General features: G+C 40.7%; 1 protein-coding gene across 3 annotated transcripts in view; it reads right to left on the bottom strand.

The window, feature by feature from the left end:
• The window catches only part of rab11fip4b (RAB11 family interacting protein 4 (class II) b), a 63,260-nt gene that overhangs the window by 23,138 nt on the left and 12,988 nt on the right, over positions 1-27,134 (bottom strand). Inside the window, exon 1 of one of the 3 annotated variants that reach the window (XM_034082682.2) lies at positions 9,928-10,115. The exons of the other annotated variants lie outside the window; for them this stretch is intronic. The gene's annotated coding sequence lies outside the window, so the exon portion shown is untranslated. Of the gene's footprint in view, positions 1-9,927; positions 10,116-27,134 lie in introns of those variants that run through there. 3 annotated transcript variants of the gene reach the window in all.

Here is a 27,134-nt window from a genome sequence, read left to right as displayed (position 1 = left end):
CATACCCCCCAAAACCGTGAGCTGCTTGAGTGCTGCCACCACAGAAAATTGTTCACCTTTATAGTCATCATTTAATGCTTTTGCTTTGATATTCAGCATTGACTCTGTTACCAGTGGGTGCTTCTGTCATTCTGAGCCTCAGATCCCACCATCAGAACAAGAGGCTCTGGGACAGGAGGGCCTACGAGGCTTCCAATACCTTCAAAGGAATTCACAAATGTCAACACAAGAGCTCAAACCAATACTCAAGCATTTCAATAATGTTTAAAGCCTAAACACAAAAATGTGCTGCTTTATTCTTTCATATTTTATATTAATTTAAAGGGACTGTGGCAGCGGGGTGTGGTTAGGGCGCCGGCTGCTGGAGTGAAGGGAGTGGCTCGGCCGGAGGCCAGACAGCTGATCGGAATCAGGTAATCAGTGCCGGAATAAAAGCATGTGGTAACCTGGTTCTGGTCTGTTTTGCAGTAGGCGGATCCTGGAGGGTGGAAAGGACCTGTGAAGGTTGCCACACGGGGAACGTCGGAGACCCGTGGATACTTTGTTTGGAGCTAAATAAATAAACGCCTGTAGTGCCGAGAGATATGGAGTCAGAGGCGGTGCAAGGAAGGTGCAAGAATCGTAATTTATTTACAAGCTGCAAAGGACATGTCGCAGCCCGGGTCGACAAGAGAGAGAGCCAAGAGGGCACACCTATTTATAGGTAACCCATAACATGTCCGTGTGGGAACAATAACCGCAACTGTAGTTCCAAGTTTGAATTATGTCCCAGTGGTTAAATAGGTGGTCACCACACGCCTGTGATAAACGAACCTGCTCTTTCCGTCCATATTTGAACCCTGTGTGAGCGGAGAGGCTCACAGGGACCTATCATGCAAAATGCACTTTATGATGTCTTTTATACATAAATATGTGTCCCCGGTGCATCTGGGAACTCACGCAGCGTCAGAAAATAAAACCCTCTCTCTTTTCCTCCGTACACAAATCTTTTAAAAACGGGTGTACAACGAGTGGATACAGATTTCCATCCGCTGTGACGTCGGCGGACCCACAGAAAGTTGCTATCAGAAACAATGCCTGACGTGTTTTGGACGTAATCTCGTCTTTGTTTACATTAGCAAGCATCGCTAACACTCAGAGCTAACCTGTACTGAAGAGCACATGTGTTTAAAAAGCAGGAAATACAAAAAGGAACTCACCTTGTGATAAACCCGCAAGAGAAAAAGCATTTGAGCTCCATAGTGTTTCAGAAATAATCTTTGATGTGGTTTAAACAGGATGGCGTTTTATCACAACCGAATTTAACTTTATCTCCGGTAGAATTCTGATCAGGCATTAGCTCCGCCTCCTCTTTTTTTTTTTTCAAGCTAAGGACCCAAAATCCACCTTTCTCTAACATGGCTTCAAAAGAGGGGTATGAGCAGTATGAGGCATGGCTACAATGGGTGATCTGTTTGGTATTTTGAAAATGTTTTATATAGGTATGCCCCTACAAAATATTTTTCAAATATAGCATGATAGCATGACTTTAAATAATTTTGTTGTTGAAATGTTGTTTGAAGATTTGATTTCCACTCTGGGAAATTGTGATTGGCAATTATACTATTTTCTGACATTTGGTCAACAGTAAACAGTTAATCCAGGACAATATCGAAAAGGACAAATCTCTAATAAAAAATAATGATTAGTTGTAAGCCTACATATGTCAACATATTAACTTCAATTAGTTGTTCAGTGATGATAACCACACCTACTTTCATTGCTTCGATACATGACAGGCAGTGTAAACACTCTGTTGGTGTGTATGTGCATGTTTCTGCCTGCGTGTCTGTATCAGCTCCCATGGTAAGCAATACTCTTCCTATGCACACACACACTCACACAATACTCAAAGGGGAAGCAATGACTCATATTTCACGACCATTTTGTTCAGTCAACACTGTGAGAAACTTTAGGCAAATGAGACGAATACTCAACCAGCTGAAATACTGTACCAAAAGGAAAACACCAGTCTGCCTATCATGAAAAAGTCTCTATTCCTCCCAGTCTTTAAATCAAAACTGTATGTAAAACATCCTCAACAGGCCTTTTAAAGCAGCTGGACAAAATCTACTACACGTATATATATATATAAAAACATTACACACACAGATTTGTCTCCACCTGAGTCTAAGCAGGTAGCTGCTTGAATTACCAGGAATGCTGAGTTGGACAAAGGACAATATAGGGAGGGACTGGAGCGGCACACTGGAGACATTGTGGAGGTTTTCTCAATGAAACCCAGTTAGAGACACGAGAGAAACCCAACAGGTGAAACAGTGGGACTGCCTGTGTTTTATCTCCTATGTCTGAATCTCCTAAATGAAAAGAGCAGGTCCTGGAAAAGTAAAAAGATGAGTTTAACTTCCTCAAGGGGCATTTTAAGGTGACATTTGGATTTAGAGTGACTTTTAGATTAGGGTTAGGCCATAGTTTAATAAGGTAATAGTGGCAGTTAAGGTTAGTTGTTAAAAACAGAGTGCCATTAGTTAAGATCATTACAGGTGTTTCAATCCCAATGTGTGTGTGTGTGGGTGGGTGGGTGGGTGGGTGGGTACGTATATATAAGGCACGTTAAACAAGGATAACTTGAAATACATCTCGAGATTATCGGAGAATGAACTGTTCTTTCAGCTTAGAAACAGGAAGTGCTCAAACGTTCGTGTGAGTTTATCAAATTTAGCAGTGATTCCATGTCAGCCACAGCTTGTCACAAAACATCTTACTGATAGTGTATCTAACAAACCTAAACTAGCTTTATTAAATGTCAGGTCTCTGGCAGGAAAAACATTTTTAATCAATGATTTTATCACTGAGCACAATCTCGATTTTATGTTTTTAACGGAAACTTGGATTGAACAAAATAACAGTGCAGCTGTTCTTATCGAATCAACCCCTCCCAACTTTAGTTGTATGAGTCAGGAAAGAATGCATAAGAAAGGGGGTGGAGTTGCTATTTTGTTCAATGATTCCATTGAATGCAGGAAGACATCTTATGGGAACTGCTTCTTTTGAATATGTGGCCCTTCAGCTGAAATGCTCCTCTCGAGCTCTGTTCCTAAATATCTATAGACCACCCAAATACTGTGCAAGCTTTTTTGATGACTTTACTGAACTTCTGTCGATAGTGTGTATTGACTTTGATCGTCTAGTCATTGTTGGTGATTTTAACATCCATGTTGACAACCCCCAGGACAGAGGGGCCAAAGAACTGTTTTGTGTTCTTGATAACTATGGACTGACTCAGCATGTGACGGAGCCCACGCACAATAAGGGGCACACTCTGGACTTAATTATCTCAAAGGGTCTGAATATCTCTAAGGTTGTGGTGACTGATGTTGCACTCTCTGATCATTCCTGTGTGTTCTTTGAGAGCTCTATTTCTGTTCACAAAAATGTTCAAAAAGAAGTAACCACAAAGCGATATTTAACTGAAAATACTAGGGAAATGTTTACTCAGAATTTTTCTTCCACACTTGCCCCTGCTAACATCTCAGTAAATGAGCTAGTAGATCATTTTAATTCAAAAATTAAATATTCTATAGATGCCATTGCTCCAACTAAGGTAAAGGAAGTGACTGGGAAGAAAATATCTCCATGGAGAAAGGCCATGACCGTGAGAGCAGAAAAAAGAGTGTCGAAAAGCTGAACGTAGGTGGCGAAAAACAAATCTCCAGGTTCACTTTGAAATCTATAAAGAGAGACTTGGCCTTTATAATTTGGAATTGAAAAACGCACGACAGTCTTTCTTCTCTGACATCATTACCAAAAACAAAAACAATGCACGTGCCTTGTTTGCTACTGTCGACAGACTAACTAACCCCCCAGTGTCAGTAGCCTCTGAATTTCTATCCACCAGGGCATGCAATGATTTTGCCTTCTTTTTCACTGACAAAATTCAGAAAATCAGACAAGCAGTCAGTGCCTCTGCATCAGGTACAGCAAATGTGTTGTCCACCTAATATCAATTCAAACACCATGACACAATTCCATCAGATTAATGATAAAAACCTAGAGGACATTATTCAACTTCTGAAATCCTCCTCCTGCTGCCTTGATATTATTCCAACAGGATTTTTCAAAAATGTTTTTCGTTGCATGGCCTCAGATCTACTTCATATAGTAAACAAATCTCTTCACTCAGGTATTTTTCCACAGGCCCTGAAAACTGCAGTCATTAAACCGCTCTTAAAAAAGAATAATCTAGATGCTTCAGTAATGAACAATTACAGGCCCATATCAAACCTGCCATTTCTAGGTAAAATCATTGAAAAAGTAGTTTTTCAACAGTTGAGTAATTTCTTGCACTTAAATAGTTGTTTCGATGTGTTCCAGTCAGGCTTTCGTCCAAACCACAGCACTGAGACTGCTCTTGTAAAGGTCTTCAATGACATCCACTTAAACACAGACAATGGCAGAACTTCAGTGTTAGTATTATTAGATCTCAGTGCTGCGTTTGACACTGTTGACCACAACATATTACTCGACCGACTAGAAAACTGGGTGGGACTTTCGAAAACAGTTCTAAATTGGTTTGAATCCTACTTAAAGGACAGAAACAACTTTGTTTATATAGGTAAATACTAGTGCTGTCAAAATTATCGCGTTAACGGCGGTAATTAATTTTTTGAATTAATTGCGTTAAAATATTTAACGCATTTAACGCATGTGCAGAATGGCCCGCCCCATACGTGCCACCAGTGGCAGCGCCAGGGTATGGCTGGGGTAGGCTACACCCATACCAATAAATGGCTTAGCCCCACCATGAAAAATGATGTTAAAGTAAGCAAAATAAAGTCTGCCAACTCGCGCGGAGTAAATTGCACAGACAGCAGTTAGTAAGATTGATTTCAGTAGCCACGGTTTTGAAAACTTTTGTCACGTAGTGATCATCTTCTCAATAGAACATCTTTGATAACGGCGTGGTGTTGTTGCAGGAAGTCCCGACGCAGAATACTTTTGCTGTAGTACAGGGCAGAGCCATATAATAGTAATAATATGGCTCTGGTACAGGGGGGCACATAACTGGTACGCAGGTTATGTGCGTAATCTGAAATGCGTACCGTCACTTGTGTCACAAAGCGCATTTGCGTACCGACGTACTTGTGAAGCTTTTCCAGAAGGCGGTTAGATCACCGGACGACAGAGTCGGTCTCCGTGTGCACAGACAGGGCTGCTGTTAACGTCGGTCTGTACAACGGAACTGTGCCAAAACTACGCCAACCGGCTGCGGAGGGAGACTCCCCCCTTCACTGGAGAACTGCGCTAAAACAGCTGATCACAACGTTCACACTCTGTGGTCACGAAGTACTCCACTAGCCCCCCCCTCTGTCGACTTTCCTGAAGTACTCCCCCGTTGATATCAACACGTAATGCATTAAGACCCGGTTTGATGATTGATAGGTGTGTGGGTTGTCTTTCATTTTGACACGCAGAAAAATGTTATAATAAACATAGATACTGTATGTTAAATTGATATATCCGCCTTCTTTCATTTATCTTTCCATTACCACAACAATATACATAAATAAATGGCATATTTTGGACATAGTTCGAATGGTGATTAATCATGATTAATTAATTTTTAAGCTGTGATTAATCTGATTAAAAATTGTAATTGTTTGACAGCCCTAGTAAATACACATCTGAGTTGACAAATATGACATGTGGGGTACCTCAAGGCTCCATCTTGGGGCCTCTTCTCTTTAACATCTACATGCTACCACTGGCTCAGATAATGAAGAACAACAAAATAAGTTACCATAGTTATGCGGATGACACACACATTTACGTAACAATTTCACCAGGAGACTATGCTCCAATTCAAACACTGAGTAAGTGCATTGAACAAATCAATGACTGGATGTGTCAGAACTTTCTCCAATTAAACAAAGATAAAACTGAGGTAATGGTTTTTGGAGCCAAGGCAGAATGTATAAAAGTTAGCGCTGAGCTTCAGTCTGCAATGTTCAAAACAACAGATAAAGCCAGAAATCTAGGTGTAGTCATGGACTCTGACCTGAGTTTCAACAGTCACATTAAAACAGTTACTAAATCAGCCTACTATCACCTAAAGAATATATCTAGGATTAAAAGACTAATGTCACAGCAGGATTTGGAAAAACTTGTCCATTCTTTTATCTTCAGTAGACTGGATTACTGCAATGGTGTCTTCACAGGTCTCACTAAATAATCTATTAGAAAGCTGCAGCTAATTCAGAACGCTGCTGCTCGAGTCCTCACTAACACTAAGAAAGTGGACCACATCACTCCAGTTCTGAAGTCTTTACACTGGCTTCCTGTGTGTCAAAGACTAGATTTCAAAATACTGCTGCTGGTTTATAAAGCTTTGAATGGTTTAGGCCCAAAATACATTTCTGACCTACTACTAAATTATGAACCATCCAGATCTCTCAGGTCTTCAGGGATTGGTCAGCTTTCTGTCCCCAGAGTCAGAACTAAACATGGTAAAGCAGCGTTCAGTTATTATGCTCCAAATATCCGGAACAAACTCCCTGAAAACTGCAGGTCCGCTGAAACTCTGACTACTTTTAAATCCAGACTAAAGACTTTTCTTTTTGCTGCTGCTTTTAATTGAACTATTCACATCTTAAACTGCACTGTAACTTTTATCAATGTATTTTTTCTTTTAATGTTTATTTTATTATCTTTTCTTTTTAATGACTGATTTTAAATGCCATTTTCTTAATGTCTTTCGTTTTTTGTAAAGCACTTTGAATTGCCTTGTGTTGAAAGGTGCTATATAAATAAACTTGCCTCGCCTCGCCTCGCCTTGCCTTGCCTTCTTTGGCTTTGTTGTTATGTCTTTTGTGTGTGAATCAATTTAATAATGCTTTAATTATTTAATAATAATGTAATGCACCTGTAATTAGAAAGAAAAATGTCCCAGAGAACATAAGACATATTAGCTTTATTAATGTCAATCACAAAGCATATCTTAATGACTGCTGCTGATTACACAACATTAAGTCAATGTTAGTGATATCAGAAAACGGCACTATTTGTTCCAAAAGTTAAACCAAAGAGCTATGTTATCAATGCTTGACAGAGAAAAACTGTTAAGTTAAAAGGAAGTTAGACGTCAGCACCACTGACATATTGAAGTTTAGTTAAGAGAAGCTGTCACATGAAGTAGGCAGGTGTGTGTGTGTGTGTGTGTGTGTGTGTGTGTGTGTGTGTGTGTGTGTGTGTGTGTGTGTGTGTGTGTGTGTGTGTGTGTGTGTGTGTGTGTGTGTGTGTGTGTGTGTGTGTGTGTGTGTGTCCATTTGTTCTCTGCGTCATGCCAACCACCTGTTCTGAACTCTTAAGTGTTTCACGACTGCCTAAGAATGTTTAAACAAAACAAACTACTGCTTCACATCAACACAAGGAAACTGAACCACAGAAGTCAAGCCAAAGTCAGGGGTGTGTTTTGTTTCTTAGCAAACAGACAAGCAATACAGACCAATATGGCTGCTACTGTGATTAATGTGGATTAGAAAACTAAACTGTGACATGTTTCTCTTGCATATTCCCAGAGCTCAAAGTATCTTCAAAATGCTTGTCCAGTCACAAACATGTAAGAGTGTTAATCTATAGAGATATAAACTATTAAGGCAGCAAAGCGTCACATTTTAGGAGCTGGAAACTAGTTTTGATTGATAATTGACTTCAAACTTAGTTTTTTCTTCTAATCTAATTCAGTTTTGAGTGGATTGACTAATGGCTTAAGATCAACAGTCAACTGATTTAGTCATATTTCCTTCAAACGATCAATCATCCTCCAAGGAACTGCAAGAAGAGAAGTGAGACTCATCTTCAAGGAGGAGCACTAATTCTGTACGTAGCAGCACAAACACTGAAGATGCTTAGTCTTATTCATTGTTCAAGTCCATCGTCTCAGAGACAAAGTGTGTTGTATTTTGGGTGTTTATTGTCCTCTACGTGTCATCAAACTTGTGTCCAGTGAGGAGAAAACAAAGCCTTTCTTTAACAAAGTGCTTTGTCCCTCTCCCTAGCGACTGTTTGCTATCGGCCGTTGAATAGGAGAGTTCAGAGTGGTTTGCGGTGGACCCTCAGCAGGTGGTCCGGCTTCTTTCAGCTGCATGTGAATTCAAATGTTGGTATTCTGTGCCAACAATAATTTATTTAAACCTTTTCATAATAGGTCGAAAAAACGAACTTTCAGAGACAATATATATGGCTCTTTAACAACAGTGCATTAAGGTTAACTAGTGTGATGTTAACGTAATGATGTTTTGTCTAGTTGTTCTTTTCAGTGTACAGTATGACAGAATTTATAGAAAGGAGAGACTGCTTTAACTCCTGGCAGATTAGCCTTCATTCATCCAGTGCAGCTCAGAACTGTTAATCTAGTTATTCTAGTCCTGTGTGCACACTGGTACTCTGGAAGGCGCTTGGCTGAGTGTCAATACTGTTTTAGGAAACTGAATACATCTGCTGTAAAAAGCCACTATGGTAATCTTTATTAACCATAAGCCAAATAATTTCCGGCTGATTGTTGCCCAGGACAATTAACAGAGAATGTCCTGCTCGGCTGAAGAAGTAAATCTCATTAGGCAATGTCCAGTCACCTACCGGGAGTATTCAAAAGGGCATGCCTGACGTCATGTGTTGCTATTATCCCCACAATACAAATTAAACTCACCTTGCCTTCCTATTTTTAGCACAGAGGAAAGCAAGTAACAGGGTTATTATATACAACTCTTTGTATTCATTCATTTAGATGTCCTAATTCTGATCTACATTGTATTAAAATATATATTTTTAAATGAGGACACAGTCAGAAAGACTTACTTTGCTTACTTTGATGATCTACTACCTCTAAATCTGTCAAGTAGTAAATCACATTTCTGTAATTCCAATAAATCCTTCCTCAGTGCTTTTATCCACATTACAAGTTCAGTGTGGATGATTTAAAACATATTGTGATAGTTATGGCATATATTTCCTCTTTTTTAAATGTACTATGAACTAAATAAACACAGTGGAATAACTTGGAGTACAGTTGTAGAGAAGAAAAGTTTACATTTTCTAAATAACTTAATATTAACACTGAAAATACTGGACACACATCGCAGCCTGCACTTCCTTATGTTTCCAAATATCATTCTCCCCATCAGTCCAGACAACAAAACCTGTTGTTCCAATATTAACGCTATCTTTTCCAATTGATCTGAACCTGGACATGCTATATCTGTTCCCGAAACATTTCTTTTGATCTCTTTCACTTTCTTTCATGTCCTCTGTTTGCAGCCACCCTAGTTTCCAATTAATCCCATTACCATCAGAGAGATGCTGAACCGCAACAGGGCCAGCAGTGACAGGAGCAGAGACAGGATGAGAGGCAGACTGGAGAGCAGACAGCGATGAGAGGAGAGGGAACACAGGAGACAGGACAGGGTAGCGTGATGAGGATGATGACACAGACACCCACAGCTGAGCGAGACAGACAGGGAAGCTGAGGCAGGGTCAACTGCATGCAACACACACACACACACACACACACACACACACACACACACACACACACACACACACACACACACACACACACACACACACACACACACACACACACACACACACACACACACACACACACACACACACACACACACACACAAACTGGGAGACAATGGACTGCCCTGCAGCTTAACTGCCCCCCTTTAACTAACCCAGTTTTTAACTCACCCCCTAACATATAAACTATCTCTGCCGTCTTAGTGTTTACGCTGTTCTTTCACTGAACCCTCACGTCTCTCTCTCCCTCTCTATGGAGCCGTTTCTCTGTTTTGTTCTCATTCTGTCAAAGTGATCTTTCATCACCCCCTTGTTCCCCTGGTAGGGTGCAGTCTGGTTGCTTACCCCGTTCACAAGTGAGGGGAGTCCATGGTGAGCAGCGCCCCTCTTTCCAGCAGCAAAACCCTAATGGCCTGAAGTCATCCACTGTTCCCTGGTCTCCGGGGCTAAGTCCGTTGTCTTGGCTCACACACACACACACACACACACACACACACACACACACACACACACACACACACACACACACACACACACACACACACACACACACACACACACACACACACACACACACACACACACACACACACACACACACACACACACACACACACACACACACACACACACACACACACACACACACACACACACACACACACACACACACACACACACACACACAGGTGTTCCCTTCAAAGGCAAGAGGAGGAGGAAGAGTGGGGATAGTCCAAAGGGTGAGTCCTTGTTAGTGGTATATTCCAAACAGAGGCAGAGGAATGGAGCTGGATGTATCGTTCACTTTAAAAACACCGCACCGGCTGCCTCTCTCTCTCTCTCTCTCTCTCTCTCTGTAACACACACACAAACACACACTGACTCTGCACCTCACACACTTTCCTTCTCTCGCTGACTGCTTCACCGGCTGACTTGCATTCACACAGTGAGAGCTCAGATCAGGCAACAGTTGTTGAAATCATGGCCCCTCCTACCCCCTCCCTCCCTCTTGCAGACGGTCGCTTAGCAACTGGCTTATGTGGGCGGGGCTTGAGATAGTCCTCACATTGCTGCACACTCTGCTCTCGCCACCGCCTACTCAGGCTGTATTTGCATATGAAGCCCTGCCTGTCTCAGTGTGTCTCGGCCGGACAAGAGGCCGGTGCTTGTGTGGGCTGTGGCTTGTGTGGGCTGTGAGGGGGGGGGGGTGTGATGCTTGTCACTTAAACTGTCTTCAGTGATGCAGCAGATTCCACTAGAAGGGCCAAAAAGAAAAGATGTCCTGGTTCATCCCATGGAAAGGAATAAAGGGATGGAAGGTTTAGAGAGAGAGAGGGGACAGAGAAGCAGCTGAAGCATTCGTTTTTTTACTCTACTCAACTAAAAGAGGAAAAGACACCAAGATGTGTCATACAGGTTTAGAGCTTTAATAATAAGCCAAATATTTTTTGAAGGTAATTAATCTGCAAAAATGTCAATAATGGAGCAGTGCTTGAATAAATAGTTTTTCATAAAAAATGGCCAAAATCTGGTTCCAGGTTGTGCAATAATAAAAGTTTATTTTTTTGTCTTTTATGTTATTAAAAATAATATCTTTGGGACTGTTGGTGAGACAAAATATTGCATGGTATTTATATGGTAATAAAATATGCCAACATGGACTTTAATACATGATAAAGGTTTTTTACTGTTTTTAGACATTTTATGGAAACAAATATAAGAAAGATATTTGAAAGATTTATAGATATTTGGCAAATGTACTGTTGGATAACTCTATTAAATGTCATTTTCCACTTTAAGAGATTTTCTAGGATCATACGATTCAGTGGATTTAATCCCTCAAATCTTCTGAAATCCTTGCAAAAATGCACCGTGGTCAATATACTGTACACATGAAGCACTTAGCATGGTTCCTGGGAAGTTGAAATTAAAAGGTTGCAATTTATTTCCCATTTCATTTTCAATATAGCTCAAAGAGTCTACAGAAGTTTAAATAAATGTAGGGATATATACATCTATTCTGTGGGCTCTCTATAATGGTTAACATGATTTATTTTTCCGTCATTCAATCATTCGTTCAGCTGCCACTCTCTTCAGCTGTATCTTTTAAATTGCTTATATTCTAGTTGGATGCTGACCATACTCTATGATCAGTCATATAACTACTTTGGAGTCAGCACTGAAGAGCTCAGGCCTCCTTTAATTAGAGCTCAGTAATGTGGTTATTAATTGTGGTACTACTGTTGGTTAATCACAGTCCCTAGTGGAGCTATTTAGCATTTGACTATGTAGCTTGTTTTTATCTTAAAACACTGTTGAATATGGCTGAGTTCTGTATGTCGCTTTCCCTCTTTGAAATACATATAAATAAAACAATTATATGACCTGAATGTAGTTGTTTTGTACTAAGCATTATCGGGCAGGCGATAACGTTGTGTAGCAACACATTAGCAATTCTTAATAACACATACATACTTGACATAAGAGTCAGGGCAAGGTGCATGAAATAACTTAAGCACACTTACATGTGCCTTAATGCTGGGGTGGGGAAACCCTGGACTATAAATGAGTCTGAATCTTCATTTTTTGTTTGTTTGTTTGTTTCACTTTTTTCTGTGTGTGTTTATACACTAAGGACTCATCACTCACACGATTATATTTCACTGCCATATATTCCTCAGATATATTTGCTATTTATCTGGATGATATTTTCTTACTGAACAAGCTGCTGTTATGATCCTCTCTGCCTTAATATTGTCATCTGAGAACATCACTGCCTCCCATACTGCAGTTGTCCTACTTATATTTGTTAGAGCTGCTCCCCGTGCTGTGGAGACATAAATCACTCTCTCTACTGCCATATTATTCCCTCTGGTCTGTCTGCTACTGGAAATACAAAGAGAAGGATGATAGTTATTGTAGGTTGTGTGGATTTTTTTCGTCTTATTATATCAACTTCTGGCTGGTTATAGATGGAACATAATTATGTATATGTCTCAATATTATGTTGACCTATATTGTAATTATAATGATGAGGAAATCTCAAATTTCCGGGTATATGAATCTGTTTCCTGAGATTTTGTGTGTACAGTGTTAGCTCAGGTTTCATCACCTTGTGCCTTGTTCCAGTAACTGGTTTCAGCCGCCTCTGGCACAGTCTGAAAGCAGCCCAGCCAAAACGTAATACTGCTAAAATAACAAGGAAATGTTAGTTATTACTTTCTTACTATCTATCTCTCTCTCTTCCGCCTGTTGACACATTTTCAGTGTTCATTTCATGACTCATACTCTGCATGTCAGCCAATCTCTGTGTCTCATGAAGTGGGTTTCAAAGCGCCACAGATGATGCTCAATGTAAGTAATGTTATGCTGATGGAGTGATGAGATGAAGAGGGAGCAGTGGTGAGAAAGATGAATAGGAGGAAAGAGATATGATCCAAGCAGAGATCCAAATAAAACCTAATTATGTGGAAAGGAATGCACCCTTCCTACAGTCTCCTTTCTCTCTGTGCCCTGCTCTCTTTCTCCTTCACTTTTAAAGGACGTTGGCAGGGGCTCAGCCAATGGCCGGTGGCTATTTGTTTATGTGCAATTTGTTAGAGGGCTGGCCTCTTTTCAAAGAATCCATTTACAATTCTATTCATGTCTACCTGCCTCATTCAGACGGCGACACAGTTATGGACCAAGGGCCGGGTTTTCATTACGTGCTTTCACAAAGTGTTAACACAGTTATGTTAATGCTATTCAGAGAGGGAAAAACATTATGACATTACTCTCTGTAATGTAAAGTCAAGGAGGTGGATTCATTAGAGAAGGGGGCAAAGAGAGGGATTGTGGTTTAGAAATGTGCATTATACTTTGCAAAGATGAATGAACACACTCATACACCCTTAAGTACATTCACACCTAGAGAAGTAATAACAAAACAAAAAATGTGCGAGTTGCCGCTGCCACAGCTGCTGGGGTTCGCAATGCAGCAAGGCGAATGATAGAGAGGAAGAGGGTGGGGGTGGGGGTAGAGATGGATAGAGTGAGAGAGGAAGAGGAGAGTAGAGGCAGGGATACGACTGACCAACTGCTGGATTCTGGAAAAAATGTGCTAGTTTTTTGGGTCAAATGGCAGATTCATATAAGCTGAAATATACATGTATGCAGTGTTTAAAAATATACCTGATTCAAATATATTTGATTTCAAACTATAAGGCCAGCAGCTCTGCCATGAGTCTTTAGCATTTCTAGCCTCAGGTTTTCAGAATGGGTTCTTTCAGATTTAATCTTTTTTAAATGATGAATAAGTATAAGATGTGACAACATGCCAGAACTCACTGCACAACTTTGTTAAACTCCCCGTAATGAAAATGGAGAGGGAGGGAGGAGGGGTCAGACAGAGTGTCAGAGAGAGAGGGAGGAATTGAAAAGGCTGAAATCTACATTTATCTTGCCATCTTGAGTACCCTGGGTCCGACAGAAAAAGTGAGACCATGAATAACTGAGTTTCACTATGAGTGATTGAAAAATGTAGGAGATGAATTTTACACGAGGAAAGGACGCATGGGGTGAAGGAGGAAATATATAAAAATCAAATGAAGAGAATGACTGAGCACAGAAATAGAAACACAATATGACATTTCAATTGTGTTTTACGATATTACGAGCGAATGCAAAGACAGTGTACCGTGTAGAGACAACCACAGCAGTAACAACAGAGATATAAATACACACAAGCCAAAGTACGAAACAGAACTTCCTCAGACGTATTGTTGTGCTTAATCCATGCTACAATATACACCATTAGAATACAGCACAAAACAAAGAGAAGTCGCATGCAACATTAGTACAGTATTGCATTGACCTATGAAATATTATTTCTTCCTACTACTGCTTTTAGGAAATGGTAAATAGACTGCACTTACAGTTGAGGCCTAAATTATTAGCCCCCCAGGAGTTATGGAACATTTTCCTAAAATTCTTCCCAATGTTTCCAGCATTAATAAAACTTGATCAAACATTCACCAGTGCTATTTAGTAGCTTTTGGTACTTTTTGGAAAATAAAACAAGTTTTTAGGCTTGTTTATATCAAATATAGTGAAAAATGGGTTGGTCAAAAAATATTAGCCCCATGTGAATTGTTGCTTTCAAAACACACCTATTCAATCAATCAGCTTTCAAACCACACCTAATCAACCAATCGGCTTTCAAGCCACACATGAGCATTCAATCAGCATAAAAGGACTCCAAGAAACAGGCACTTGAATACCTTATTGAGAGGGACTATACTACTACTCCTACTCACCATGCCAAAGACAAAGGAAATCAGTCTTGAGCTCAGAAAGAAGATAGTGGAGGCTCATGATAAGGGGCAAGGCTATACTGCTATTTCCAAGCGCTTCACAGTATCTAGAACTGCTGTACGTTGCATCATTGCGAAGTACAAGGAGACAAATTCTGTAAGAAACAAACCTGGGCGTGGTCGAAAGCGCAAGATTTCAAGAACTCTGGAGAGGAAAATAGTCAGAGATGTCCCCGGACATCTGCCAAGATGATTGTTGCTGACCTGGCCTCTTCTGGAGTTGGTGTTTCAAGGAACACAGTTGTGAGGGCTCTTCATCGTGGTGGGCTTCAGGGCCATCGACCCAGAAGAACCCCTTTACTCTTTAAAGAGCGGCACATCAGAGCCAGACTGAGGTTTGCCCGTGAACATTGGAAAGGTAAAGATGAGTCTTGTAAGTCTGTGCTTTGGTCTGATGAGACTAAACTGGAACTGTTCGGGCACATGGATGTTGCTTATGTTTGGCAAAGAAAGGGAGAGGCCTTCAACCCTAAGAACACATCATGCTGTGGGGCTGTTTTGCAGCCTCAGGCACAGGGAGCCTTGTTCGGGTGGAAGGCATCATGAACAATTTAAATTATGTTGACATTTTGAGGGATAATATGAAAAAATCTAGCTAACATTCACACACAATCACACACAGTTGGCTATCGGGAGCAACTCAGGGTTAAGTATCTTGCCCAAGGATACATCGACATGTTGACTGCACGGGCTGGGATCGAACCCACGACCGCTATATATTGCTTTACATATGACAAAAAGTCGTAACAACAGGGTTTGACAGAATTGTAGTCAAACTAAAATCTAAGTCGTAACGTAACACTTTTCCTTCTTATTCTCATGTGAATATCAGCTGTTATGTAACAGATAAAGGACATCTTTCAGCTGCATCTGAACAATGTTTAGTATACTTTCAAATGCATGGTAAAGATATGAATGGTGTGATGCCGCGTATCACAGTGCACTGAGATTTGTGACAAACTGTAAAGCATTAACCCATCACTGTACCCTGTATGCAAGGGCTGGTTTGCTTTCACTAACTGTACGGGGGCTCAGTCACTGGTACATTTTTATATACAAAGCCATGCTAGGGAAACCTCCATTTTATATCTGCTCCCTGATCTCTCGGAGAATTGTAAGTGGCTACTGCCTGAGATCGAATGCTGTGGTTTTATTAAATGTGCCAACTGCTAGGACTGTCTTAGGGAAGACAGCTTTTAGATGCGCAGCTCCTCTGTCTTGGAATAGTCTGCAAATTAAATGGAAACTGAACAATCTGGTGCCACTAAATGTTTTTAAAGCTCGGTTGGATGCTAGTCAATCGGAAGCTATTGGTACCTGCTTATGTGGATAATTATGTAAATGATGCTGTATGATGTCCTTTTGTTGTTCTGTTTATGTTTTTATGTTTCATGTGGAACTACTTGAGCAGGTCTCCCTTGGAAAAGAGATCAATGATCTCAATGGGATTTATCTGTATAAATAAAGGTTTGAAATGAAATTAAATGAATGTGCCTATGTCTCCATTATGTGCAAACTAATGATGAGTCAGTTATGAGTCAGTGAGCATGCATCACAATCTGAGACCATCCATTTAGGTCGATATTAGCCAATGCAATACTGTGGTGAGCTGGTGTTTGTCATGTTTAAAAGAAACAAACATGGATTGCGAACAGAGGTGTAAGCAACACACTGAACGTTTTCCGTCAGCATGCTGAGGTCAGGCCTGGTTAACATACGAGTGACAGATCAAAGGCTGATAATCAATACACAACCTAGGCCATCAACCTATCAAATCACTAACAGACCACTGGGACAGCGAGTGACAGCGGGATCAATGAGGAAATGAAAAGTCTGATTAAGGAGAAAATAGAAAGAAGAGACAGAAATAGTGTAAAGATTTGTGTTACAACAACTGTAACGGTAGTAGCTCGGAGGTGAAGAACAGCTGCCTGAAAGCCTTTGTAGGATGTTCAGAGTTTAATGGAGGTTTTCACTTCCTGCATTAAAAGGTTAGAGTGGGCAGAAAGGGTACTTGCTGTGAGCTGAACCGTAACAGTGCAGCTAAACAATGGCTGCTAATTAGCCTGACAGACAGGAGGAAAAACATTGAACCATGAGAAGGTTATTGAGCAAGGTCATGGAATATGAGTGCACTTTGCAAAGAGATGAAAAACACAGACGAAGCATACAAATCACAGTGGGAGAGGTATTTGAATACAAGGCAAGGGGACTACAAAACACAACTCAACTATTCCCAAACACATTTGAGCCTTTTCTCCTAAATTGGCATGATGTTTAATAACCACCGAAACCATTTTATAACCAAGGCTACTGCAAATTGCCAAAAACAGATACATTGTATAAAGCACAAACAAACTGCAGTAACTTAAAAAAAAAAAAGCAGAATTAGAAGCAATAACAACCTTATTAAAAAAAAACGTGATAACCTGTGCAGCAGTTTCTTTTTCAATGTAACCACAGTGTTTTATTTTTGAAGTATAACAATTGCACAACCAGCAGTGCAGCAGTGTTGTGGTTTAAAGACACCTGGGTGCTGACACAGGAAGTTGGCCACGGTAAACATTCACACCAAGATGACGCATTTCTTTCACTCGCAGTTCTTGTTTGTGTGGAAAAAGGATTTGAGCCAGCTCATAAGTTATTGTGTTAGTTAACTTATGACACTGTGAAGGATACAGTTTCTGCTGAAACACCTGTTGTAACAGTTTGTGCAAGCGTAAAACGTCCTTTACGGCTGCTCTGTAACCCTGAGGAGGAGGCAACAGATATGTGTGAAATTGTTAACTTGCTACATGTTCTTCAGTCACTCTCCTCACAGCTGGTGTCAGAACAATGTTTAACCGCCATTTTCTCTCAATACAAAACAATGCAGTTCCTGAAAGCTTTGTGGCCCTTGAGGTAATTTCCAGTCAGTTTGGTGAATCAACCCCAAGTGTGGTGCAATGCCATGACTCCCACTATGAATGGGAGCATGCATGAATATATCTGTGTTGTTTATGAAAGAGGGGAGAACGAGAGAGAGATGAAGGGAGAGAAGGAGGAGGCGCTGATCCAGAACTGAGCTCTTGTGACAGCTTCTCTATTCAGTCCACACATCACAGGACAATCAGCGACCTAATTAAACAAACAGAAAGAGAATGAGGGGGTAAACGAGAAAAAGGGAGAGAAGCAGAGAGGAAAGATGAAAGGAAGTAATGCTGAAAACTAGTGGGGAAAATGGGGATGAAAAGCAGCAGAAAAGTGCACTGAGAGAATCAGAATGAGAGGATCTAAAGAGCTAGAGAAAAATCAATGATTATTTCAGGCAAGGTAGCTAAGTAGAAAGAAAGTAAAGTTGGAAAATGGAGAGGGGGATGGTAAGAGGGGGAGTGAAGAGGGGAATGTGGTTCAAACACTGGCCTTGAACAACATAAGAAATGCTGGCTCAGATTTGGGGGGTGAGAGAGAGAGAGAGAGAGAGAGAGAGAGAGAGAGAGAGAGAGAGAGAGAGAGAGAGAGAGAGAGAGAGATGTGCCCAGACCTCTAGCACTGGTCAAGGGAGATAACAGTAGGGAGGGACAAAGGAGAGTGACAGCAAATTATGGAGGGAGGGAAGAGAGGGGGAGAGAGAGAGTTAAGTAGCGTATGTAATAAGACTCAGGGCACACTGATAGCATAGTGGTGATGTTTCTTTCCTCTACCACTAAGGCCAAGTAGCATTCCAGTTTCCTGTCTGCAGCCCTCACAAGGCCGGCAGTGGAGGACATACTGGGTAAAAAGGTGGAACAAACGTAAAGCGGAAAAAAAGCAGACTCTTTACTTTCACAGACAAAGAAACAGACGGAATGAATGCTGTTTTTGTCAAAGTGATTCAGTTTTCTGACACTTTCAAACACGGCATCATTTGGTCGCTTTGGATAAAAGCGTCAGCTAAATGCAAGACATGGTGCAACTGTTGTATTGCTTTTTAATACAATAATTATGAGTGTTGGACATGACTTTGGCTTAGTAAATTAACATAGGCGAGTCCTTACATGTCATATTTTGCTACTAGAAAAACAGAAACAAAGGTTTGGATTTAAAAATAACAAGAATTGAACTATAGATGTAACGTCATGTAAATCAAAAACACAGCTTCACGTAACATCAGTTAAAAAATCACAAATGTTCTCGCTCTTAAAACTATCTATGTGGCTTTAGGCTTCTATAATTGATGTGGATAAGTTTACATTGGGGTTCGATGAAAGCCTGGTGCGTCTCATATAGTATCTCAAGGAAGCCCCGTGCGTCAGAATCATCCCATCGCCCAAACGTCGGTATTTGAAACCCGTGGACAAGAGACCAAGCTGGGTAAATACACACCAATGTCTCATTTCAGCTGTGATGATGACACGTGTGTGTTTTTGAGTGTACATCCACTTATGAGCAATGACACATTTGATTTGGTTCTTAATATAGACAAGCGTAAAAAGAGAAATGTCTGCAGATGTTAACCATTGCAACAACTCTGCGCCGTTACACTTCCTTCTCTGGGCTTTGCAGAAATGACACTAAGCAGCTTTGCCAGTTTGCATTCTCTGCACTCTCTTCTGTCGTGCACGGAACGAAGAGAGTGACCCAGACAGAGAAGTAGTTTGGAAATAACTGGCTAAATGTGATGGCAAAGCAGAGTTAAGAGAGGTGTCATCAAACAAAGAAAGGGCCAGAAGAGATCACACATGCACATGCTGAGCTGAGATGGACAAGACTGCTGCATGTACACAAACAGTATAGTGTCCTTCAGTAACAACATCACATGACTCACTTCCTTGTTCCCTTACTACGGCTTTAAATATAAACACATTTTTATTTTTTGGCTTCTGATGCCATTGTTCTTCCTGGAATGACAGTGTTGTTCATTCCTTCACAGATTGACGCTTAATGCCCTCGCAACAAGGCCAAGTATAAACCACTGCCTTTTTTGTTTGTAGGTACAATTATGCTCAACTTCTCTCAACACTTGAACACTTAATTTTCTTCATCAAGATTTTGTTGCCGCATTGCTAATTTCTCACTTAAAATGTTGTTTCCGAAAAATGTTCAGTGTGCCGTTTGGCTGTGTTGCTTGGTTTCGGTTTGACTGATTAACTGTGTGTGTGCGTGTGTGTGTGTGTGTGCGTGTGTGTGCGTGCGTGTGCATCCAGATGCTCCTGGCAGGTGTGTCCACTAACAGACGGTCTGGAGCTCATAAAAGACACAGGGATTGAAAGAGAGACTGACGGCCAGCTCAAGGTCAGATTAAGGTCATATATACTCACTCAATATCTAGTTTGAGAGGCCCATCAGAAATAGCTACCTTGAAACCAAGCTATTCAGCTTCCTCCTTGACTCCAGCCTTGCTCGTCACCATCATCGCAGCTCTCTTTCAAACGCTAACTCTCCTCACAACATGGCCTGAAGCTCGAAAAGTAACATGATATAATATTCTCATATCAGCGGTATGAATGTTGCTATAAAAAGATTTGAAATGCCTTGAGTTGAGTTTGTAACCAGTTAAATATTGCAACTCTGTTCTGCATAACATAGAATAAACAGCCCGGACACACACACATTTACACAAACACACTACATTATAAGCATGGTCTGATTTGCTGAGGTAATCAAATCAAAATGAAGGGCTTCATTTATCAGGTTTATTACTGTGCGTCATGATGCACTACAATCTGGCTTTAATAGATAATAAGGGTGACATAAGAAAGGTTGGGAAGAGGAAATATTGTGTAGTTGATGACATAGACCAATGACAGCATTAATGTAAAAAATGCAAGATTGTGTGGGAATATAATAATGCATATGTAAAGGACATACATGAATAAAGAATGAACTGGGGACAGCACAACAGAAACAAGTGAGAGTTGGTGGTGTTAGACTTATAGCCATTGCTAGTGAGCGAGATCATGGGACAAAGGCAATTCATATGTGCAAGTGTAATGGAGGGAGAGAAAGAAAGAGGATGTGAACAAGTGATGTTTCTGTTCATTAGCAGTCCTCCCTTGCAGCGGACAGCTACAGGATAATCATGTCTGCTGGGTGGCCGTGTGTCCTTCACTGTCATTGGTGGGACTCTGCTGGGCCTTGTCTCTATTCCAGACTGTGTGTATGAAAGTCTTTCAAAACTTTAATTAAACAACTAAGCCACACACACTGGTGCCAAGAGACTGAGGCTGCAATGTTTGTGTTATTCCAAAACAAGACATGTCATTCCCTTCCTTCCCAATCAGCCTATTGTGTACACCCACAGAGAATGTAATGTATAACTGAGACAAAAGGAACGGGTTAGGGCTGGGCGATTTTTTCGGTTTTAACGATTCATTTGCATTTTTACTTTCCTACGGTTTGTGAAATGGCTGAACCGAAAAATCGCGATTTACATTTCTAGACTCCGCAGATTTGATTTGCTTTAAGGGATTCCGTAGTAGCTTACTCTCTCACTTTCCAGAACGCGCACAAAACTCAGCCACATTGCCTGTGACTACCCGAAGATATCCTGCATTTTAGCCATGCCTCATTTCGCTCCATTTGCTTTTTCCAGCGCTGTTTTTGCAGGGGGCTGATTCTGTGAGCTGCAGGCAGCTGACCGCGCCCCCCTGCAGGAGAGGGGAGCGTGCTCTGAGATCAGCTGCTGGGCTGTCAGAAGAGGGGGAGAAAAAGAGATCTCTGTCCTCCGTGTTTTATTCTTATAGAAGTAAGAAGAGAAGTAACGGGGCAGAAACCCTCCTTTTTACACAGCGGTCCAGACAGAGACATCAAACGGCGACACATATTCAGTTGGCAGTTACTTTGGCATTAGGGCAGGGATATCTAGATACTTTCCAAGGAACTTTGACATAATGAATTGTGTTACTTTTAAAGCAAGCAACGATGTTTTCAAATCTGTAATCAAAAAGCTCCTCAAAAACACTATCGAAGCAGTTCCTGCCGTTGCTACGTTAGTTCAAACAGTAACAACTGACTACTTTTCTTAGCGGATGCATGTCAATTTAAATCAATACATAAAACAATTTTTTAAATCAATAAAATCATTTTCTAAATCCATAAAAGCATTTCAATTAATATTGGGAGTCATGTCGTTACTTTGTTGAGAATGTGGCCATGTGTAATAAGCGGGATAATGTGCACATTGCACATTGCATAATGTGCCTTCATGCCGATCTAGATCCCTCCGCAAAAAAAAACAAAAAAAACGGCTCGTTCGTTGTCGAGAGCCGGCTCCCGTCGTTCACTTAAAAGAGTGAACGACGCGACGCGACCGACACATCACTACTGACAGTGTCGTCTACCTCCCAGTCAAAGCAGGACAAAATTGAAGCTGAGCTGTCATCCTATTTGTTGTCGTCTGAGACAGACCCTGATACAGACCCACTGCAGTGGTGGAAGCTACATGAAGCTAACTTCCCAAGACCGAGTAATCTGGCCAAGAAATATCTCTCCATTCCTGCCATAAGTGCCCCTTCGCTCGGAGAGGGTTTTCAGTACGGGGGTAACATTGTAACATGCCAAAGAGCATGCCTCAAGCCAGAGGCAGTAGACAGGCTTGTCTTCCTCGCGGAAAAACCTGTAGACAACTTCCTAGAAAGTTAAAGGGATGTTATTTTGTTTGAGGGTATTTTTGTATTATTCATTTCATGATCATTATTTATTATTTGTTGTATTTGATTTTACAAGTTTTTTCAGGGATGGCCTAAAAGAGATTTTTTTTCCAGTTTGATTTAAAAAAAATCTTTGCACATTAATGACAGCCAAGTGGCGTGGTGCTGTTTTGTTTTTGTTTTTTTTATTCTTGAACAACTAATTTGTTCACATAGGCCTAGACTACTTGGTAATCTCATTTATTTGTATCGTGTTAATAAAGAAAATATGTATTTAAATGTTGCCTTGGTCTGGTTTGTTTAGAAAAAAACTGAAAAAAATCGAGGTTTAAATCGAAAATTGTCCATTAGTTAGAAAAAAAAAAATCGAGATTTAATTTTTAGGCCAAATCGCCCAGCCCTACAACGGGTGACAAATTCTGCGTTAAATGTTTTTTTAATGGCAACAATTGGTAACTGACAGAAGAAATAGGGAGGAAGCGTTAGAATGGATGCAGCTACACGCACAGTGTCCCATTTTTCACCAGGATGCCTCGCTGTGTGTCCTCATTGATACCATCCATTGATCGCTCTCAGCCTGAACAGTCACAGATCGATTTTACAACTCCACAGTATTGGGTTGACCGGCTGCTTTTTCCAAAGGGATTCTATAGACTTCTGCAGCACTGTGATCGATGGCTGAACAACTGATTGTATTTTGTGTGTGTATTTTCCACACAGCTGCTTTACAAATACTGTTTATTTAATGTGATCACTGGATGTTACTTTCCAAATTCTGTACATGTGAATAGTTTCTCTGTAAGTAGACAGTTCAGCACAAAAAGACAAAATAAATTATTTAAATCAGGGTATGTTGACTGAATCGAGGAATAGCTTTTATCATTAGGAGCTAAGAGGCTGATAATGAGTTGGCACTTAGCTAGACCGGTTGCCTGTACGAGAAATACAAAAACCTTGGATGTAATTATGCAGTAAAGGAAGGTTTTACAATTAAAACAGGGGGCGTGTGGTGCAGTGGATAGAGCCTTGGTGTTGGGATAAGGGTTCGAACCCCACTGCAGTCAGCATGTCGTTGTGTCCCTGGGAAAGACACTTCACCCCAAATTGCTCCTGTGGGGATTGTCCACAGTATTGAGTATGTAAGTCGCTTTGGATAAAAGTGTCTAACAAGTAACATGTAATGTAATATAATATTTTTAAAAAACTGGAATAACACTGTAATATATACCAGTCACCTCTGTGGAAACATTGGTATAACTGCCTTTTTTAAATTTATATTTGAGTGTTGTATGTCTTTTAAAAATGGACCTGATGATGATGATGATGATGATGATGGTGATGATGATGATGATGATGATGATGATGATGATGATGATGATGATGATGATGATGATGATGATGATGCATGTGGTTTATCGCTCTAACTTGTCACAGAAAACCCGAACACGGTAACAAATAAAATGCAATGTCTAGTTGCATTTTGGATCTCCAGTTGAAATCATTTAATGTATTTTCAGGATCTGCTGGCATTATGATAATCTATTTAAACAGGCAGCCACCGAGCGGATACAATACTCTGGACCATATCGTCCTGAGTATGTCATTGGTTCCCGTTTCCATCTGAACTGATTTGGAAGTGAGGCCTGATGAGTGTCACGGGCACTAATACATCCTGTCACTCACAATCACAATCACAGGCCAAATGGCTCAACCATTAATAAATTAGATAAAAGGTTTTTCCTGTTGTATCCGTCTCTGTTGTTCCTCGTTTTTTTCTCTTTGCTCACCTCTTATCTTTTCTTTGTTTTCTCGGTTCTGTTTTCCTTTCATCTCAGACAATCCCTCTCTGTCTGCATTCTTTCTGCTGCTCTTATCCCTTTCCAAACTCTCGCTCCCTCACATCTATCAATCCGTTGTTTTCCTTGTATCATTCTTTCTCATGCAATAGCTACCTCGTCATCACTTGCACAGGCAGACGAAGCACACATATTCAGTATTCTCTTTCACGCTTCCCATAACCTTCCTTAGATGAACTCAAAGTCAACATGCTATCAATATAACAAACAAACGCAATGAATACCAATTGAGTTGTGCTTGAGGCTACGTGCTACAGTTAATTAACCCACATGCTATGCTCCTCCTATAGGCTGTGGTAGAAATGCTACAGTGTTGTTATCACTTTACTCTGCCATATATAGAAGTATATTGAACTATGTACACTGTATATATGTGATTGCTATACTAAGATATTGTGATTTGTTATGTCCATCCAACACTACAAAGTGCCATACTGAACCTTGCTGGGGTGGTGCTGTGAATGAAGAATATGTATTTGTTGTGCATGTTTGTGCTACATGGCTACAGAAATGGCCAAACATATCCCATCACATTTGATAGGTGGGATAGGTATAGTGTTTACAATTTAAAATTCAGAAATGACATAGCAGGTAAATTCAATGTTTTACTTACTGTATGTCTACATTTGTTTAACCTGTCCTAGTCCTAGCATTGCCATAACAAACTACTCACTGGCTCCATATATCATATATCCATATATTTTCTTTTTCCTTATATGAATTACAAATAATTACAGTTAAGCCAAATGTCAAGCTGACTGATACATAGTGAAACACAATTAGATTCCCATCTGGGATGAAAACATAAAAGGCCATGGTAAAAGATATACAGCTGCCATGATGTGTTTTGCACTTTAATACAAACATTATAATTTCAAAAATAGCTTGCCTTATGAATTGCTATCCAACACCCAACAAGAATTCCCCAAAAGCTCATAAATATTTTGAATCTGTACTTTATTATTTCATATGTTACTTTAGCTCTCAATATTTCGGTATGACATAAGATGACAGTTGTCTCAAAGGACATTTAGAAAAAATACTTTAACCACAGCCACTAAGAAAAGTTCTGGGTCATTACAGACATCACAGAAAAAGCCCATCCTGCCATCTCTGTCCTCTGATCTCAAGAAGAATGGAAAATCTAAAAGACAGCTTGTCATAATGTGCCATCACATCGCACCCTACCAGATGGTTCACAATATGGCATCACATATCTTACGTTTTCCATGGCTGTCAGCGGGCTATCAGTCAGCAGTGTTGGCTTTTAATGTGGCCACAAAGTTTACCGTGTTGGTTTGGTGGATTGTCAAAACATCACATGACAGCAGGAATTCACACATGCTGCTCCACAAAAAGATAAAACAGACAAATACACAAAACTGCAATTTTTTAGAAGATGATCTGCTCCTGTTCAGCCTGGGAAAACTGAAATGTACTTGGTCTTAGGCTGTTAACTCTTCAATCTTCTTTTAACCACACATATAGATAGATATACAGTGGGGCAAAAAAGTATTTAATCAGCCACCAATTGTGCAAGTTCTCCTACTTAAAAAGATGAATGAGGCCTGTAATTTTCAGGTTAAACGTTTTCTGTAAGTCTTCACAAGGTTTTCACACACTGTTGCTGGTATTTTGGCCCATTCATCCATGCAGATCTCCTCTAGAGCAGTGATGTTTTGGGGCTGTCGCTGGGCAACACGGACTTTCAACTCCCTCCAAAGATTTTCTATGGGGTTGCGATCTGGAGACTGGCTAGGCCACTCCAGGACCTTGAAATGCTTCTTACGAAGCCACTCCTTCGTTGCCCGGGCGGTGTGTTTGGGATCATTGTCATGCTGAAAGACCCAGCCACGTTTCATCTTCAATGCCCTTGCTGATGGAAGGAGGTTGTCACTCAAAATCTCACGATACATGGCCCCATTCATTCTTTCCTTTACACGGATCAGTCGTCCTGGTCCCTTTGCATAAAAACAGCCCCAAAGCATGATGTTTCCACCCCCATGTTTCACAGTAGGTATGGTGTTCTTTGGATGCTACTCAGCATTCTTTCTCCTCCAAACACGTCTAGTTGAGTTTTTACCAAAAAGTTCTATTTTGACCATATGACATTCTCCCAATCCTCTTCTGGATCATCTAAATGCTCTAACAAACTTCAGACGGGCCTGGACATGTACTGGCTTAAGCAGGGGGACACGTCTGGCACTGCAGGATTTGAGTCCCTGGAGGCGTAGTGTGTTACTGATGGTAGCCTTTGTTACTTTGGTCCCAGCTCTCTGCAGGTCATTGACTAGGTCCCCCCGTGTGGTTCTGGGATTTTTGCTCACCGTTCTTGTGATCATTTTGACCCCACGGGGTGAGATCTTGCGTGGAGCCCCAGATCGAGGGAGATTATCAGTGGTCTTGTATGTCTTCCATTTTCTAATAATTGCTCCCACAGTTGATTTCTTCACACCAAGCTGCTTACCTATTGCAGATTTAGTCTTCCCAGCCTGGTGCAGGTCTACAATTTTGTTTCTGGTGTGCTTTGACAGCTCTTTGGTCTTGGCCATAGTGGAGTTTGGAGTGTGACTGTTTGAGGTTGTGGACAGGTGTCTTTTATACTGATAACGAGTTCAAACAGGTGCCATTAATACAGTTAACAAGTGGAGGACAGAGGAGGCTCTTAAAGAAGAAGTTACAGGTCTGTGAGAGACCTGTAACTTCTTCGACAAACAACAAACAAACAAACCTAT

The sequence above is a fragment of the Pseudochaenichthys georgianus genome, chromosome 1, assembly GCF_902827115.2.
Source record: "Pseudochaenichthys georgianus chromosome 1, fPseGeo1.2, whole genome shotgun sequence".
Taxonomy (NCBI): domain Eukaryota; kingdom Metazoa; phylum Chordata; class Actinopteri; order Perciformes; family Channichthyidae; genus Pseudochaenichthys; species Pseudochaenichthys georgianus.
This window is presented reverse-complemented; position numbering and strand designations above follow the sequence as displayed.